General features: G+C 41.9%; 1 protein-coding gene across 1 annotated transcript in view; it reads right to left on the bottom strand.

Annotated features, from left to right (window-relative positions):
- The window catches only part of LOC146772962 (toll-like receptor 2), a 66,062-nt gene that overhangs the window by 13,390 nt on the left and 32,179 nt on the right, over positions 1 to 20,493 (bottom strand). Inside the window, exon 2 of the mRNA XM_085636965.1 lies at positions 6,233 to 6,293. The gene's annotated coding sequence lies outside the window, so the exon portion shown is untranslated. The remainder of the gene's footprint in view (positions 1 to 6,232; positions 6,294 to 20,493) is intronic.

Here is a 20,493-nt window from a genome sequence, read left to right as displayed (position 1 = left end):
TTTGCTTTTTTATGCCTAATGCTGCCCGTGGATATATATTTGTATACCTGCTGATATCGTTTTTTTTTTTGTATTGAGTGATAAAAAAATAAAAATAAAATATTAAAACAGCAAAAACCAGAGGGGGGCTGGGTTAGTTTGCAAGATGCTAAGGGCAACCTCATGGTTTCTAGTGCCAAGGTTCCTGCAAATGAGAGCTAACCGTTTCGACCTGGGTTTGTTATAACAAGGGTAGGAAAAAACACAAATTGGGCACAGATTATTTGTCATGCCAACAGCTAGGGGAGCTCTGGTCCTTGGGGTTATCTGCTCCTGACCGGCCCGGCATAAATACAGGAAGAGGCAACGTACCGAACCTTAATGGTACATATAGCTTTTTAGCCATCCTAGGTTTAACAGTATCAAGGAATGGTTCTATTAAATAAAAATCTTTGTGCTGGTAAAAGATGCAGGATAAAGTGCCATGTGCATAGGAGGCTAAACGATTAGACAGCTTATAAGACCTGTTTTTATTTTTTAGGTCCTGTGCACTTATACACAGACATGAAGCCCCTGGATCACTCCAGAGGTCACGAGTCCCACCGCTTGAGACTTTAACATATGTGCTTAATACAGGGAACTCGAACAGAGCATGGGTTGTTAAGGAATTTTACTAGACCGCTGCAGTATAGGGACAGCTCTGGGGTAGCCCAGAGCCTTATCCAGAACAATAAATGTCTTAGAACTATTTGATCAGAAATTGGTCTCAACCCAGTGTCAAGTCTTAGAGGTATCGTTGGGGTACTAATTGGGAGACTCGTTATTGACCTTAAAAACAATTTTCCTCCAACTCAAGCTCTTTAGATTTTTGTGTCCCCATATCTCTGCCCCATTTAGAGCAGCCCCCAGGGCTTTTCTGGTATATACCTGTATTACTGGGGAGACACCTTTACTAAAAGACCCTTTATGTAGCTACAATAATCCCCCTATCTGGTGGCCTAGTTTTAGTTTTCGTCTAATGACATGGTGTCCCCAATCCATACTCTCATCAAGAGTCATTCCTAAATAATCAAAAAGATGCACCTTTTCTAAGGGGATACCATTAAGTATAGGATTCGACTGCGATGAACGGCAAGAGTTAAATACCATGTATTTGGTTTTATTGATATTAATTTCCAGTCCTCTTTTGGTGCAGAATCTACTAAACTCGTCCATGGTCTTTTGTATGCCCATTGGGGATTTTGCCAAAAAGAGGTATCATCAGCGAACATGAGGGCCGAAACCCTCATATTTGCCAGCTTAGGGGCATCATTATCAACTACATTTAGATGCTCAACCAAGTCATTTATATACAATGTAAACAAACTGGGAGCCAATACACATCACTGTCTAACACCCTTGCCCACTGGGAATTGGGCAGTCATCTCTCCCAACTTCCCACAACATACCTGGGCAAATTTGTTTTCATGTAGCCTTGCGATGATATTACATAGATATTTGGGAACTCCCATGTTTCTATTTACCAGCCACAACTTATGTCTTGGGACCACATTGAATTCCACTTTGAGGTCTAGAAATATTGCATAGAGCCTACCCTTCTCATTCTAGACTGTCTTCCAGTAGATCAAATGAAGTCTAAAAAGTTAGCCTATCTTCGGTGTGTTTGTCCAGAAGCCCACTTGCAGCGGGCTCAGGACTGCCTTATCATTCAGTCATTGCTGCAACTTTGTATTACCCTGCTTCAGAGTTTTTGGGTAATGTCAATAAGGGTGATTGGCCAATAATTAGCAGGGTCCAGAGGTGAACCCTTTTTAAAGATAGGTATAATGTCAGCACCCGCCTCCAAATCGGGAACACTCATTCCATTTAGGATAGCATTAAAAATTAACGTAAAATATGGGTCCAAGATGTAAATCCCAGATATGAACAAACCGCCTGGGAAGTTATCAATTCCAGGGGCATTATAAGGTACAGTCTTTCTAATGGCTGCTTCAATCTCTTTAGGATTGATAGGGTGGTAAGCATAGCTCTCTGCATTGCTGGCTAAGCTAGCGCCCCAAGACTATTAGAATCCACATCTTGCCCTGGTCTTAAAGAATACAGACGAGAAATATGATCTATCCAAGCTTCTCCTGCTATATTATTATCAATTGATATAGAGCCCTCTGCATACTCAGTTGCAACCAAGTTCCAGAATAGTGTTTAGTTTTTATCTTTAGAGGCTTCAAGCAGTTAGACCCACCTCCTGTTATCCCATTCCTTTTTAGCCTTGCTTGTTCCCTTTTCATAATTAGCTATACTATTAAGGATTTTCCTCTTGTTCTAAGTTTTGATTGCCCGAACCAAGGCTATTTTGGCTCTCCTTCACTAACTTTTATAGCACGACATACCAAAATTCCTTTGTCTCTGGGCCCTGGGTGGCTTGAAAAATTAATTTTTTAAGTTCTTGAATAGGAATTGGCGTATCTCTCCATTTTTTATCTGAACATCATCTAGAGTAAAAACCAGTTTTAAATTACATATTTTCACAAGTGACCGCTCAACATGGGTGTAGATGGACCTCTTTGCTTGATCTGATCATATCATTGAGCACAAGTGGATTGTCCATTTGTTATGGGTTAGGCAGCACCTTTCATCCATAGGGCTAATGGAGGAATCCATTAGCAAATCCAACACCAACTCCAGAGGATTGTGATTACTGTTGTGTCTGGATCTCACACTCATGTCCTTGACCAATGACCACATTCTGACATCTACTAGAAGGTAGCCAATCAGACCTGAACCATTTGGGGCAGTAAAGGTGTCATACCTTTTACTGTGGATTCTTAAGATGACACACAATCAAAGATAAATTCTAATAAATTAATATTACTCTGTGAGTTAATTGACAGAATCCCCACTTCCAAACGCGGCCTAACATGCAGCTTAGATAATTTCTTAACACAATTATATAATATAATGGCCCAGACATATACGAGCATTCCATTTTGCGAGTCACAAATTGCTACGTTTTGCAACTCGCAATTTACAACTAGCAAAATGGAATGTACAACAGTGTCTCAGACACTGTTCGCGATTTTGAATGGGATTGCTAAAGACCCACCTCATTAATATTAATGAGGTAGGTCGCAATTTGCAACCCCTTAGGAATCTCACACATCACAGGGATGGCGGCCTGCTGGGCACAGCACACCATCATGTCTGTGTTTGCTTTTTTAAAGAAAGCTACTATTTTTCCAAATGCGGCTTGTTTTCCTTAAAATAAACAGGATGCGGTTAAAAGAAAAAATGAAAAGTTTCCTTTTAATTTTTTAAGGCCAAGCAGTGGTCTGTGGAATTACTGCCTGTTCTTAAAAAATATTTTTGCAAATATTCACAAAGGGGAAGGGTCCCCTGAGGATTTCTGCCTGTTTGCGACTGGCTTACCACCTACTTGAAGTGGGTGGTAACTGATATTGTTTTAAGACTGCATTTATGGTCACAAAACAATCGTACATACAGACCATATTTTGTGAGTCGGTAATAGGTTACCAACTCACAAAATAGTGTTTGTACATACACACAACCCTTTTTAGCGGTCACAAATGGGCCAGTTTCCAGTTTGCGACCGCTAAAATGGGTCGTACCTCTGGCCCAATATAATTTCCTTAAGAATCCAGAATTCATTATAATTGAACCATATGTAGATGAAGAAACTATTTTAGACTTAATACCAATAATGGTTGGACCAATGGCACCTACTTCATACTTTGTGGCAACATTTTAATAACACAGTTGAAAATTTACTACATTATTCAGTTTATCAATATGCTGTGACCAGTGCAGAGAGTCTTGTAGTTCTACTCCAAGGTAGGTGTACTTCTTCATAAGCTCAATATTTTGTTGATCCATCACCCTCATGAAGGACAACTTTGATATCTACATGATTTTTGTTTTCTCTTAGTTACTTTTTAGTTTGTTTGATTATCACCCTTGAGGTGAAATAACTGCAGTTGAAGGCCTAAGTGAGTTTTAGGAAACAAAACCAGGTTATCAGTATAGACAAGAAACAGAGTTGTAGAGTGGCCAGGTTTCAGACATGGTTTCCTTATTGTCTGCAGTCCCAAATACATCATCAATGTATCATGCAAATAATAAAGGGGATGAAATACATCTTGTTTTAAACCATTACATTTTCTCTTGCTGGATGTCAACCCTCTACCATTGCTTAATCTAACCTGAACCCAGGTTTCCTAATATATAACTCTATTATCAAGTTCAGGAGTGTTTCATCAATCTCCCAGAGCACCAATTTTGACCAAAGTTTGTTATGATCCACCCTGTCGAAGGCATTAGAATAGTCAATAAATGTACGTATAGGTTTTCTGCCTTTAAAATAAAAAGTATTTTTGACAAGAAAATTGATGGCTGCAATATTATTAATTGTCAAACAATCTGATTTGAAACCAGTCTGATGAGAGGAAATTAGCGAAGAACTATCCTCTTGTGTTGATAGGTACATTGACATTAATTTGCTGAAGATTTTACCATGCACATTGAGTAAAGCTATCATAAGGTGGCTGCTTAGTTCTTATTTAGGACCTTGTTTGTGTAACAAATGGAAAATGGATCCAGTCCAAGACAAAGGAATATTACCGATAGACAGAATGACATTGAACAGGGAAGTTAAAACCAATTGCATGCACTTTTCTTTATTATGGTGTTCGAGATACCACTGGGATCAGGACCACAAGAGGTTTTGACCAATGTAATACATGTACTTCTCTCCTCAAAAGTTAAATGATTGAGCAACTGCAACTAGCGTAATTGGAGGTTGATCAGCTGAGCCACACCGATTTGCAAGGTATAGTTTCCACTTATTGTGATTAATAGAGTACTACCCTGACTTGTTTTTCCTGTCCTGGCCTAATCCTATTAATGACCAAAATTTCTTTGAGTTTTTGTTTATAATAGATTCATGAAGTTTTGTCCATTGTTGCTGTTGTTGCTTAAGTTGTATTTTTCTCAATGGTGACCATAGTTCTTTTTTCAGTTGTAGTATTTCCTGATACTTTAAGATATTGTTGTTAACTTTCAAAGCGCTTCTAATTTTCTGCCTGTAAAAATGTTTTCAATTGTGAGGGAACTGTACAGCACAACTATGTGATCCCCACACCCCCTCCTAAGAATTGTACGCAGTATTTTTTGACTACTTAATTGATGCTTGTGATTAGCTATCATTAAGTTGGTGGAGTCACATGGATGTGTTCCATTCTTCCAATCAATTAGGGGATCTCTTCTGAATGTCCAGTATAATAATGTCTTTTTGCTTCTAGGAAGCCAGTTCAAATGTAGCTGTGGAGCTCTGTCTGACATGCAGGTTGATTGCTCCCAAATTTCAAGCTAAAAACTGAAGGGTGTATCTATAGCCCCAGGAATCATGCTTAAAATGTTTGTGATGGCTAGCAGAATTGAAATAACTTGCCTTCCATTACATCATAAGATATCTCTCCATTAGACTTACCTGTGTTGTTGTATATCCAAGAATCAATTAGCACTGACAATGCCAATAGTTTTGGCTTGTAGAGTGAAAACCTTTTCTCATGCTTTATTAAGACACAGAGAACAGGTACCACATGGGCAGTAGCAGTGCCAACTTTTCACATGGACCCAAAATGTCAGCAAAGGCAGTTGCAGTACAGTGGTGGGTAGACACTATTGGCAGGTGAGAGGCACTTCCACTCACAGTACTGACTGCTGTCCTGGGTGGCAGTGTGAACTCGAGTTGCTGGGGTAGGCGAAGAAAAGGGGCCCTCCGTGCAGGAGCGCTAGATTTCAGCTTGAGATCTGACCGGTGATAGCACTGTGTGGGGTTAGAGTTCTAGGTGGAGAACCCTGAACTAGAGAGAAACAGAAAGAGAGATAGAGAGTGACACAGAAGATGCTAAACTTAAAGGCGACACTGCTTTCACTACCTAAATGTGCCACAGGAGCTGCAGAGAGACTGAGTAAGAGGAGCGTGATGGAGTGCAGTAAGACAGAGCCCATCTCGAGGAAAAATGCACTTGGGTTATCTGGGTGTACAGGATGCTAGTTTTAGTTCCAGCTCAAGGAGAAAGAAAGGTAGAGGCATTCACCCCCTACTGAGTTAATATGCCAGTGCATAGAAGACACAATTGTGTAAAATCAAATAAATCACAGGCAAAAAGAGTTCCTCGAGCCCATTCTTGACCACCACACTTACACATTACTACTAAACTATGATTTCACTTACCTGATTGGTTGTAAACACCAAGCAGCCACTACCCCATCCATTGTTATGGGTCAAAAAACACCTGTTAAAAGAGACACAACAGTATGTGTTTCAGTATTGAAGAATGGGTTGAGTGAGAAAATTGTGAACATCTGTGACCGTAATACCATCCAATGGAACTCTTGTACCTTTGACTTCTTTCTCAACATTCCCACTATGCTACTTCTAGTGAAGGCTGAATTTGCACGTTAGGTCGTTAGATGGCCTTGCTCACAGCAATGAGCTGTGTGGGTCACTTGTTCGACAAAGTAAGGCTATGCAAAGCATCCGGTGCCCTCTACCTTGTACACTTTTTCTTGAAATAAAGCATTCCAATACAACAAAATATAAATATATAGTGGCCAATTTTCTTCTATTAGAACACAAGAAATGTAACAGCAATCACAAAATGTCTGTAAATGTTTGTGTATCACCAGACGGATCAAATGTTTAATGAGACCCTTTCAATGAACTGATAAAACACATTGACTTGAGAAATACAAAAAAGCTGTGAAATGAATAAGAGTAGTTCTCCCTGATGGCAAATAATACATCAATGTACAGAGGGTCCCTTTGTTAATAGGCATTTTGCAGGACAAATAAAGTTGACTACTGACTACTTTGGAGGGGAAACAGTGTTTACAACGCTGTCTCCACAACGCGGTACCATTACAACGCTGTTGCTGCAACGACCGCATTGTTACCATGCATACAATTACATCGCAAGTCGTTTCAACTGGTATTGTATTTAAAATCCAACACCTCTCCTGCTGTTGAGCAAACTGGAGTAGGAATAGTAAATAATACTATTCCTAAGTCTAGCGCGCCCCCTACAGCAAGTCATTGTAATGACTTGCGATGTAATGGTATGTGTTCTAATAACGCGGTCGTTGTAACAACCACGTTGTAATGGCATGCGATGTATTTGCATGCGTTGTAAGTAGCCATGTTCCTTTGGAGCAGGTTTGCCTCCTCATTTGACACTCCATAAGATGTACGTAACCCTTAGCACAAGCAGACAGATTGCAAATCACTTCCAAGTAGATAACTGAGCTTCTGTCAGCTGCCTCCTCATAAGGGATTTAAGAAGGCCAAGTGAGCTTGAGCTGACATTCACTACTGAACAGTTGAAATTAATCTCCGAGTATGACAGCCTGCATTAGATGACTGACAATCCAAATGAGTCAACTGGTGTGAATAAGCCCATCGTGAAACAGTTGCAATGAATAACCAATCATCCTGATATGGATACCGATGAACGTACTTGCATCACAGGTAAGTGACTAGAAGCTTGGTGAGCAGCAACCATTTTGGCTGTGTGGAAGTCAAATAGGAATGTGTTGCATTCAGTTTGTTACCTAGGGCCATGGATTTGATGAACGTCTAGAGTTCTTTCCTCGAGGTCCATTTAGCAGGGCAAAATACCTACAGATATAGCATGCTACAGGTAAAACAGGCAATCCATCATAGAGTGCACTAAATAAATAATATATATGGGAAGTACTTAAAACAAAGCTATTCATGTTGTTACACCTATTAAGTCACAAGAAAATGCTGATTTCACCATGAAAGTCAAGAATTTCTCACACTGCGGGAGGATGGTTCTCTTAAACTCAAATACAGGCATGGATGAATTAAGGCACAGTTGTTAAATAGGTGGTAGTGACTGAAACACTCGGCTAAGATATGGAATATATGAAACAACACATTGTAAAACTACAAACATCTCAAAAGATTGGTCATTTTAAACTGGCTTGAGTTCCTATTACTAGGAACTAGGAGCTATTTTTGGGGAGTGGGTGGACAGAGGGAGCAAGCAAATGTGTATTTCTAGTGTGGTTGGTACCAAAGATGGGCTCCTAAATGGCTATCATCTATATAATCAATGCCATCAGTCCCAATGAACACTAAATTGCATGTCATATATCACAGTGCAATAACATCCTATACATTACATCCACCTACCACTGTATTGCAAGGTAAGTATATAATTGCTTTTCTTGATTCACTTATGCTTACCTTGCAAAGTATAGGTGGAGTTACAAACAGTAGTTTTATACTTACATTATGATGTAGTGGTAGGCCGATGAAGTGGATACAATATTATTAATAGCTTGATATTGTTGACCTCGATATAGTGACGAGCAACTCCAAAAGGCAGATGAATCTAAGAGCCTGATCTAGAGTATTGCAGATGGGTAGACCGTCCCAAACATGCCGAATAGCCTGTCCACCTTATTACAAGTGAGTTACATCTTAATTAATTTGTAATAAGGCGACAGGAGAACCAGCACGTTTGTGATGAAATACACACGCACTAAACTCTAAATCAGGTTGAAGTTTTCAAGGAGTCATAAGACTGTGTTGCCTGTAGAAAATGACCAGGCGCTTGAAAAGACTAGAGACCGTGGTTTAATATCACAATGTCCCCAACATAATTTATTTGTGAGGTTTTCTAGAAATAAATTTAAAAAATGAATTCCCTTCTCTCAAAAGAGTAGCCTATTCAATCAAGAAAAGGCAATTAGTAGATCTATGCCGAATTTACTGGTGGACTATATCATTTTAATGGTTTCATTTGGCTGTCCTCCTAGAATGGCTGTTTTGTCAATTGCCACTTAGGTCTGAGCACAGTCATACTGATGCCTGGTACAGTGATGTCTGGTAGCAACGAATTCAGTGATGGGGTATGAAGGGTTTATGATCTGCACCACCTGGCACAGGAGCTGAGACTCGTAGATTGTCAAAGAAGCAAAAGATGGTAGAAATGAGGTAGAGACTTTGATCTGATATTTGAATTTATTATATACTAGCTGGGTGGGGGAACACAGATGCAGACGCCATGGGATACTGTTATTGACAGAACAGTAGAAGAACAAGAGTTGTTAACAGAGTACGGGGTACTGATGTAAGGTTTACAATATGTTGGGCAAGAAAATTAGATTACAACTTTTAAAGAAGGAATATGTGTGTGAAATTCCTAACAATACAAGCATTAACAAAGCCAAATGGGTTTGCCTTTGCAATCTTGCAAATTATTACCTGCAAAAGACCTTTTGTGGGCTTATCTAAAACTTTCAGTGGGCTTATAGCCCATATTGCCACTCATTTGCTTGCATCTCATTTAATGGCTCATCGTCCTCCCCTTCTGTTTCTCCCTTCCCAAGAGAATAGCCTCTTTACCATCCTTTTGACTGGCTGCCCTGTAACCTTCCACTGCTCACGTTTATACAACTACTCCTTTCCTGGTTTTTAAGCACACCATGAGAGTTCATGTGTTTTCCATCTATCTCCCTCATGTGCTTCTCCCTCAACAAATATCTGCAACTCCTGTGCTCCATGCTGCTTTCTCGCTGGTGTGATGTTCTCGCTCTTGTGCTTTTCCCCCACCAAACTCCCCTCCTCGCTGTTTCAATCTATTTGTGTTCTTCTCCTCTGCCTTTCCCTTATGATCTGCTCCCACCCAGTTCTTGTTGTTTCTACCCCTTGTTTTCCTTTTACTAAAATAATTTGCATAACATATTTAGTTAAGATGGACTTTCAGCCAACCCTATTCATCCATTAGTCTGGTGTTGTGTCATTCACATTTTGCTCTACGGAATACAGCATGGGGCAATGGGCCAGCCTACTTCATCCGCCGTCTAACTTCTCTCTAACAGCATTTTGCCCTTTCACAAAGGGCACATCCATATAAAAGGTAGTTAGTTCCCTTCCATTCCAGTGCTTTTGTTTTTACTTTATTATTACTTTAGTGTTGCCTTTTTGCTTAGAGCTTGATGTGACAGGAGAACGCTTTCTGCAAGGTCTTCATGCTGCACATGGTATTTCCTGCTTATCAGCCCCTCTCTCCTGTTAATGCTGCAATTTCACAGCATGCCAGATTGTGTTAATTTGAACCTGTTTTTTGTACAGTTAGCACCTCTTTTTATTATGCAAGCAATGAAGTGCATTTAGAATGGAGGACCACAGTTATACTTGCAAACCCATGTAGTCTGTGTGACCTGCTGCATGGCATTGTTGTTTGCTGTCATTGCTCTTGTGTGAAATTCTGAGAGAGACAATTAACTATTATAGTACCAATTCAAGCTGTACTGCTTATTCCAATTATCTACCTATCTATGCAAGCCTTTCTGCCTGTCTACCTATATGTTTGCATATCAAGCTGTCTATCTGCCTATCTATCGGCCTGTCTGTATACCTGTCTAATCTATTTAGCTGCCTGTCTATCTATCTATCTGTCTGATCTGTCCGGCTGTCTATCTAACTATCTATCTGTCTATCTAGATTCCTATCAAACTATACAACAATATCTATCTTTTAATACAACTCTATCTTCGCAAGCCTCTTTAATTATCTGATTTTCAATCCTCTCTATGTAACTATCTTTTCCACCCTCTCTTTCTATTTGTAATAAAAAAAAAAAAATAAGACTGTACTAACAAAGGCAGGAAGCTGGCAGACAATGTAAGACTGATTGGCTTTTTTATGTCTGGTGTTAGCCAAGACCTTTTAATTTTGCTTATAGTTAGGCACTAGCGTCTTTAGCCAGACTTCATCCATTAGTCTGTTATTGCGCCATTCACATTCTTCTTTCACCCACTCCAGTATGCATCATGGGTAGCGAGTCAGCCACATCAGCCATGATCTGATTTCACTATGAGTTACGGCATTGTGCCATTTTACGACACAATGTAGTTCCCTTCAGTGCAAAGTGCTAACTATGGAAATGTGTGCCTATTTGAGAACAAAAAAACATTTAACTTTAGCCTATGTTTTTTTTTAAGATGGACAATGGCCTGACAGCATCCACAACAGTAAAGTTTTACAGAAACCATTACAGAACAAAATAAGAGTTGCCACAGGCAAATCCCTGGCGGCCAACACAATACTATTGGCTTGGCCAGTGCCTGTTTATTTTTATGCAATTTTGGGCAATAGTGCCCAGCAATTGCAAACAACATTGGCAAATTGAAGAGGTCAAATTGGCGAGACCTAATGCCTTCACCAGGGTTTGTTTTGACAGCATATGAAATAATAAAAGTACAAAAGTAAAACAAATAGCAAAAAAAAATGAAAGAAAAAATGATTGCCCCACAAGCCCTAGACTACAACTGCACTACTTTTTTGTAAGATATGTAGATTACAACCAGGAAAATACCTTCCCTCACAACATGAGAGCGCCCATGGCGGAATTGTTCAGACCGTAGGGTCCATGCTGTGTGCAGGATTGGGTGGAAGGAGAACGCCCATGACAATTTAGCAACAATAGATGAAAAGGGCTGGCAAAGACCATCTTTGCAGGAATGTATGTATGTATTTTTAATAGTATGAGGCAGGAGAGACATCTAAATCTCTCTCTCTGTGAGACCTATGGACACAAAAGCAAAAAGACAGATACAATGACTTAAAATTGGTTTGTTCTAACTTTGTGATTTTGGGGGTAATTTAGATTTTTTTGCAGTTTGTTACTTTGGGCTTGATTCAATTTTTGGGGAATGAAGTAGTCACCATTGGCCTGGCGGAGGACTTCATGTCCGACAGGTCAAAATTACTCCTCCTGCCAAATGTATACATAACCGCCAATCAGGCAGGCAGTTTATAAAGGCACTGCCTGGAACCGCAGTCACAGCGGTTCTTGTCAATGCATTGTACTATTTGTTACAGTGTTGCGTTGGAAGGACACGGCCTGCAACAGAATTTTTTTTTCCTTTTATAAAGATAATCTTATTTCAGGATTTTCTTTTTTGTATAGAAAAAAAGTAATACTCCCCTCTCCATGGGAAGCTGCTCCCATGGAGGGGGAGCATTAAAATGTTTAACTGTTCCTTACCGCCAGCTTTTACCTGGTGGTAAGAAAAAGCAAAAAAAATGACTACATAAACGCCGATCCAAATTGGGTCGGTGGACATGTAGCTATTTCTCCGAGAGCCCTTGCTCCCAGAGACAAAGGAAATAGTGCTTAATTTGTAAATGAAAACGTGCCGGTGCCAAAAACTGTCCTCTGAAACACACGGCTGCTGCAATTCAATGCGTGGGCACAGAATACTGAGGCAGTGTAATCCTAAAGCCATATCGGGCCCCTTTAATCCACTTACAGCCACTCCCTGCCCCTTCAGCTCACTCTTGCAGCTTTTTGCTTTCTCCCTTTGTGAAATGAAAACAGGTTTTGTAAAGCGCTCGAATGCCCAAGGGCATCTTGACACTAGTCTATCACAGAAAAATTGATACAGTGTGCAGTATTTACAAACTAAATATTTAAAAACTGTGTCTTAAGATTCTTTCTAAAACAGAGCGGAGATGGACAAGTTTTTAAGTGAAGACATAAGACGTTCCCCCGTTGAGTTGTGACGCGGTTCCGTCTTTCTCATCCTCCATCTTTCTGACATGTGTCTTCTGCTCGCAATAGACGCCTGATGCAGATACGTGCTGACCTCGAAAAATAAGTGCTGGTGTTCCCAACAACAACCACCAGCTCAAATTAAGCACTGGTCGGAGGGGGTTAATCCCGGCAGAGACTGAGTAGTTTCCACTGTGATTAACACAAAGTCCTCCCACATCTAAATGCAGCAGGCGGATCGCTTCTTGGCAATGAGGAGACTTCGTCGCTGTTGCAATGGAGTATCATTACTGCCAAGAACTAAGTCAGCCACTTTGTTTGAAAGGGGAAGTGAACCTTCTTTCACTTCTTTTTGTTTTCTCCATGCCACATTCTTTTAATAAAATGTGCTCTCTGGTTGCTTCACATCCTTCCTATTTTCTTGCACATCTAGCATCTTCACCCTTGCCACCCTGCTACATCAGCCCATATTGGCTTCTTAGGGATTATTGAAGCAAAATTGAATATTTTTAAACATAATGTTTCTGAAATTCAATTCTGAATTTCATTGCATTGGCAGGTGCAATACTCATGGCCCTCTCTCACGAGAAGCACTCATTGAATGCAGAGCGAAATCAAATATATTTATAAAATCAGTCTGTGACCAGTGGTGGTCATATGTTCCCCAAATTCACATCACAGAAGACTAAAAAAAAAAGTCAAATGGTGACTTATGTAGGGTTACATTTATTACTTGGAGCATGTTTTCGCTTTTCGAAGGATAGGCAAATCATGGCAGCAACGGTCCCTCATAACATTACTCACACATGTGCACAATACGCCCATGCCAATATCAAGTCGCTTGGATATTCTGCATGAGTAAATGGGAGAGGTGCTTTTCTCTTTCTTTATATTAGTTTTGCTTTACATCCCAAATTACTATGGGGGGGGGGGGGGGGGGAGTAAATCGGAGAATGCATTATTCCTTGTTTCTTTTAGGTTTTCTCTGCATCCCAAAATAATAGCGAAAATGCATAAATCAGAGTAACTCTGAGAAGTGCCTTTCCCCTTGTTAATATTAGTTTTGCTTTACATACACACTTACTATGGGGGAGGAGTAAATTAGATTACATCGGAGAGGTTCCCTTGTCCTTGTTTCTATTAGGTTCTCTCTATATCCCCATTTAAAGTGGGAGATGAGGAAATAGGAATAAGTGCATGCATTTCAATTTTTGATTCATTTTATTGATTTTAAGTGAAATGTTTCATTACAGAAAAGGAAACAATGGGGCAATATCAAAACATAGGGGTTTCGTTCCCTAGTCCCTAGTCTCCCCCCGACGCCCTTCCCCAGCACACGCCTGCTCACATTCACTCCCATTCTCCTGCATAATAAATGTGGAATATCACTATTATGTAAAATATATTGATTTGTCTTGCATTATATTATAATTGCATTTACAAACGAACTTTGTGCAGGAAAATGTCAAGTGCCATGACTCTGGGAATCAGGATGGCTTCTGGGATCAGATGTACGAAGCCATTTAGCAGTCACAAAGCCTGTAATATGCTACATCATTGGGTTTGTGGCTAAGTGGTTTTTTTTTAATGTACTAAACCCATTTTGCAATTTGATAACCGGTTACAGGTTTAGAAATACTTTCTGAATCGCAATTTGGAGGGGGCGTGTTTAGGTGCCCCTCCCATACTGTGTTTTGAAATGCTAAGCATCAATGGTCTATGACTGCAGTTTCGGTCAAATCATTGATAGGTTAAAAACTCCTCAAACGATGGCGTAACCTATATGGAGAGAGGAAAGGGCTTTCATGGGATCCCTTCCCCTTTGTGAACGAAAAAAACGTTTATTTGGGGTCGGCAGTAACCACAGGGATCACTGTCGGCTCTGAAACGTATTTTTTTTAAACTGTAAAAAGTTTTTTTTTATTTTTTTTTACTTAAAGGCAGACCAGTTTACTTTAAGAGACAGCTGCATTTAAACAAGTATGTACAATGCAATAGATCTGGCAATTGCGAGTTTTTGAGCTATTGGCACAGTAAATGGCAATGCCTTTTATAATACTATAAGGCATTGTCATTTACAAAACCAATCGTTAAAAGTTTTGCAAAAGCAATACCTACTGTATTGCAGAGCGCGGTGCCCGTGGAGCGGGTGCCGCACTCACTATTAAAGTAAAAAAAAAAAAGAAAAGAAACAGAGCGGTGTCCCTGAAGCGAAGCCGCGCTCCTTACTGAAGTTTCCCCCAAAAAAATTAAACCGGGTGCGGTGTCCCTGAAGTAGCCGCCACGCTCAGTATTAAAGTTAAAAAAATTCAAAATAAACAGAGCGTGGTGTCCCTGAAGCGGGCGCCACCCTCAACATAAAAGTTTTAAAACAAATATTTAAACTGAGGGTGGTGTCCCTAAAGTGGGCACCGCGCTCAGCATGCAAGTTAGAGCGGCATAGCGCTCTAAGAGAAAAGCGGCCGCCATTGTCCCCATCAGTGTCATTAAACAAAATAGTGCTCACCCACTTGTAATGCAGACCGTGTAAAAAGCCTAATAAAAGGTCCAGATGTTATGGGCGGTAACAAATGCAGACAAGGCAGTACCAAGAAGGGACTAACAAGCCTAATTGCGAATCAGAAGCTAGCATTTACGAAGGACAATGACACAAGCCAATGCCAAATATGGTCGGAGAGTGGGGGGGGTCTTCCAGTGCATACTCTAATACAGCATGCCTCGCAGAATGAGCAGCGCATGCACGCTGCCACTAGGCTCAACCTAAAAAAAGTTTTATATGCTGGGTAGACAGTTATGGCAATGTTTACGGACATTAATCCCTAGCCAATGATACATTCATAATGTAATAGGTTGACCTGTATTAAACATAATTTAGAATTCCGTAAAAGCTGATGAACCAGCCAACACGTTTTGCCTCTTTAACTGAACGTAGGCCTGGGGATTTTTCAAGGCAAATATAAGTGCCAGTCGAAGGCAAATGTCATGAAATTGTGTGTCCATAAAAGACTCTAAAACCAATAGCTATTAGTTCAGGATCTTCGATAGTCTGATGTAAGCGTGTCCTGCTATTAGTTTAAAAAAAGGGAAGGTAGTGAGTGTTTGCAGTCCGTGTGGGAGAGATGGTGTAGTCTTACAGGAGGGTTCATGTTGCAGGACAGAAGGGCTTGATTCAAATGCAATCACAGAGAGGGTGGTCTGCTAATCCCAGCAGGCCGCCATTTGTGTGACAGCATCCAATCATAATGAGTTGCAATTTGTGACCCGTCTCATGAACACTGATGAGGAAGGTGAAATTGCGACCATTCGGATTGGTGATATTGCTAAACCAACCTATTAGTACGTAGGTCACTTCACAAAATTAGATTTGATTCACAAAAAGTCCGCGCACAATTTGTGACCACTTTTTGCGAATCAATTCTTAGTTCATCTGGCCCTTGGTATCATGCAAGCACTATACAAAATAATGAAATAAATCAATCTTTTTTTTTCAAATTTAGGAGAGCAAAAAGCTTTGCGAACGGGGTTTCACCCTCTCCAATAGAATGGCTCTCAATTGCTAGATGAACCAATAAAAAGGAGTATCAGACATATTAGCTTGCCCGTAAACAACCAAAAGGTGCTCCCTTGGCCTGTTTTTGGTACATTACTGCAATCACCCAGGCAAGTAGTTTTAAGGCAATCCACAAAAAGCTTAGAAAATTCAGTGAACAATTAAACCTATATTGCAAGCAGAATCCCGGAATTTAGTTGCAATGGAGGGATAATTTATGATGAGGGTTTGACTAAATTATGCTGAAACACGAGGTACATTTTCACATAAACTTTTCAGAGGGCAATTATGAAACATTCTATTCCGTCCATGGTGTGCCAGAGAAGCCCAAAGCTTACCATAAGTTGAACCCAGTTTTTTACCCAAAATATGCCACACTAATATGTTAAGAATTGTAGCCAGTGGGTCATTGCAAGTACTTTGTCATGAAGCAACCCTTTATGCCAAGAACTATGTACAATATGCCACTACCAGAATTTTGCATTGATGCCAAGGGTAACCCATATGTCATAAATTACTTCCACTATGCCATGGCCAGCATTTTCTCATGGTTTGCGCTCCCGTGCCCCCACATCCCTTTTATGTCATGGTTACCATCCCTCAGCCCAAGCATTACTTCCAATATGCCACCATCGCCATTTTGCCAAAGACGACCCACACACCTAGAATTGCCTACAATATGCCAAGCCCTGAATTTTGCCTTGGGCGCTCCATATGACAAAAATTACCTTTTGTATGAAAAGGCCTGCCTTTTGCCAACAGATGCCCTACCTTACGATAGGAATTACCCCCAATATGCCACTGCAAAATTGTTGTCATGAGTGTCCAATACGCCTTGAATAACCTTAGGTATACCATGGCCTGCTGCAGACTCACATGCCTAATACATACTCACACTTTCACTCTCGATCACTCATTCTATGTAACCCACTCTCCATACTCACCTCACTAACTCACTGTCACTCATTTGCACTCATACTCAATAACTCACTCCATTTATCCCTCACTTGTTCTTACTCAGTCCCTAATTTACATTTCCCTTCTCACTCTCAGTCACAAATTCTAACTAACATAAACACTTGCACTGACTGTTTCACACTCACTGACTCAATCACTCCATCTGACTCACTCAAACTCCACCACACTCCCTCACTCTCATTTTCACTCATACTCACACCTGCTCACTCTCACAGTCTTAGAAACACAGACTTTCAAAACACTCAAACTCAATCACTCAGAGCCCTGCTGATTGTGAGCTAAGGTCTGATTATGAGTTTGGCGGTGTGGGTGCAGGCCGCCATGCCAGTGCTCCACTCCCACACCATCAAACTAGTTTGTCAACCATCTGCCAGATGAGGAGTTTTCTACTTGCCTGGCGGGAGGTGCTTCGGCCGGCCCAGGTGATGAGCCTGTGAAAGGCACTGCAATGGAAACACCAAAGCAAGTTACTGCACGGCATGGACTGTTAATTCCATGCCGTGCTGGAACTGGGGGTGCATGCAAACAAGGGGGACACCAAATGCCATCCTGCATGCATCCCCATGACCCAGAGGCAACAGGGAGCCCTGTAGGACTCCCTAGTTTATTCACCGCCCCCCTTTTCATGGCGGGATCACTGCCATGAAAAGGGTGGGTGACAGGAAACTCGTAATATGCTTGGTGGTGCCACAGTGGCTCTTTCAGCATATTGTGGCCTCACACCGCTGCCACACCTCAGAGGGATTACGGATCCCCGTTGATTGCAGCAGTCCTTTGACGGGCCGACAACTAAACTTGTAATTAGGCGGTTAGACCAGCGGTGTCCGCACTGCAACCCTGGCTATTGTGGTCCATTGGACCGACGTATGCATAATCAGGCCCTTAATGTCATTCACTCCCAAACACACCCACTTGCAATATCACTCAAACATAAACACAGCAGTAACACTTTTTTTTCACTTACCTTGCTTCCTCTTCTGAAAACCCCACTATGGCAGCAATAGGACAGGGATCCAGATTTGGACATAGGAGCCAGCACAACATGATTCCTGTGCTGGAAATGAGGAATGAGGAACCAGAACAGCAGAGGCTGGATTAACAAGAAGACCCATCTCATGTCGACTGCTAGCTTCTGCTAAGGCTAGAAGCACAGCCCTATCAGAAGCTGGGACAGGGCTTGAAAATCCGCTTCTGCTACGTTTTCTGGACTTTAATTTGGGAAACAGATGCCTGATGTGCACACTGAAACCCCCAGTTTAGCAGATATATCACGCTGCCTGAGGCGCAAGTAAAAATAAAAAATAGATATATATAGATATATATAGATAGATATACATAGATATAGATATACAGATATAGATATGCTTGTTCATACAGCATCACGCATGCATGTGCGCAATGATGCACTGCCAGTACTTTCATGACATGTACGCACTATATGTGCATCATGTCATGATGTATTTTTGTTTTTTCTCTGCCGATGCTGCCCAGAATCAGCATTAAAGCATTTTGCTTCATACAGATGCCGTGCAGCATCACCAAAAAGCATTACAAAAGGCTACAACTCTAAACGGTGGGACATGCTGCCTTTCCAATGCTTTTTAGGTCTCGCCTAGCGTTGCAGCGCATGCGCTGCTCGCTCGGCAAGACATATAGTGAGAGAGGAGATTTCAGAAGGGGACTTGAAGCTCCGCCCATCATTTTCATTGAGTCGCATCAGCGTTTATGCTAAACGCTGGCTCCCCATTGAAAATGATGCTTTTTGGCCACTGCACTTTCTCCCTTTCGTCCGGCCCATGCGGACTGGGTCATCTGCTTCACGGCTGTCGTGAATCACTTTCTTATCTTTAGGGGGGGGGGGCATCTGTTTCTAATTAGCATGGCCTTAGCGTGGCCATGCTAATTAGAAACAGATGCCCCCCCTAAAGATAAGAAAGTCTGCTGGCACTACCCTGCACACTGAGGTCTCCTCCCTTCAGCGCCCCCCACCCCCCGGAGCACATGTCCTCTCAGGGAGCCTCTCCTCGCTTTAGCCTCCCCCCGCCTCGGAGCACATGTAACCAGCTCGACCATGGCCCTAGGACACAAAAGTTTCTAATAATAGTGGAGAGAACAATCTGGAAACTACGGACAGTCAAAGTGTCAGTCGAGGCAGAGGCGGCCGCGTGCGGCGGGAACTCTGAAGTCCTAATGTAATGTAACTGGACCTTTTGTAAAGTGCTCTGACACCTTCGGGTTAACGCATTAAATATAATAAAATAAATAAACTTTCGATGTACTGATGCACCTATGCTCATTTGTGCAGGACCACCTAATTCCGTAGAACCTCACCTCAGATATAAACCGACCTGCACCTCTCTCACATACTTCAAAGTCGCTTATTTCCTACCGACCCCTGTGCTCAGATGCCACTGAACACTGATTACGTGATCTGTTTACTAAGCAACCTGTGGAGGAGGCCTGTATCGCCAGCGTGCACTGAGACCCCAGGCCAGGGCACACTTGGCTGCACGTGGGTAGCACTGACTCTCCAGGCGCTGGCTTCGCTCTGCAGCGGTAGGTCCCTTGTTCCCTCCCTCTGGCCTGTCACCCTGCAGTGGAGTGTCACGGATTTCCTACCTGCGGCCACACATGGAGCTCTGGGTTCTCACTGACTCCCACATCACTGGCCTCAGACTCAGAAGCGGAGTCTCACTCAGCCCCGTCAGTCACTAAACCAGTGCACACGTGAAGACGAATGTTGTAAGGTGACCACCTATCCCGCCCGACTTCCCTCAAACTGCCCAGACTGCGTGTCACAACTTATGCCCTTATAGAATGCCCTGTGATGCCCCACGGCACCAGTTGAAGGGTGCCACCTGCAATCAGCAGTGTAGTTAGAAATATACTTTGGGCTTCAGCAGAGGACATGAGTTTGGATTTTGGGGTACAAGAGTATTTATTAATCTTGAGATAACAGTAGGTGAAATAAGTCCCATTACAGCATATTGCTCGTCAGAAAGCGTGGAGCGTATGGGGTAATGCCAGGTACGTAGCTTCCAATGGTGGAGCAGGTGCAGATGCACCGGGGACCAAAAGCCTGAGGGGCCCACCACTGAACCCTGTTAATTGCTGTATTTCAGCCTTCAAACAGCTGACGGGGTGAGGGGACGGGGGGAGGGGAGGGAGGAACAGGGCGCTATCCTTCCCTGCACTAGGATCCTTAACACACCACAACTAATAGAAATTGTTAAGTATGGTAGAGGAGGCATTCAATACAGGGCTAGCCCAGCAGAGGGCAGTACTGAGCACGGTACGGCTGGAAACCATGCAGGCACATGCAGAAATGGGAGGCCTGCTATAGGCAGTCTGCTTGGGCCTGGCGTAGCTTACCTGCAG

Source organism: Triturus cristatus, chromosome 12 (genome assembly GCF_964204655.1).
Source record: "Triturus cristatus chromosome 12, aTriCri1.1, whole genome shotgun sequence".
NCBI classification, from domain to species: Eukaryota; Metazoa; Chordata; class Amphibia; order Caudata; family Salamandridae; genus Triturus; species Triturus cristatus.
The sequence above is the reverse complement of the archived record's forward strand: the minus strand, read 5'-3'. Positions and strand labels throughout refer to the sequence as shown.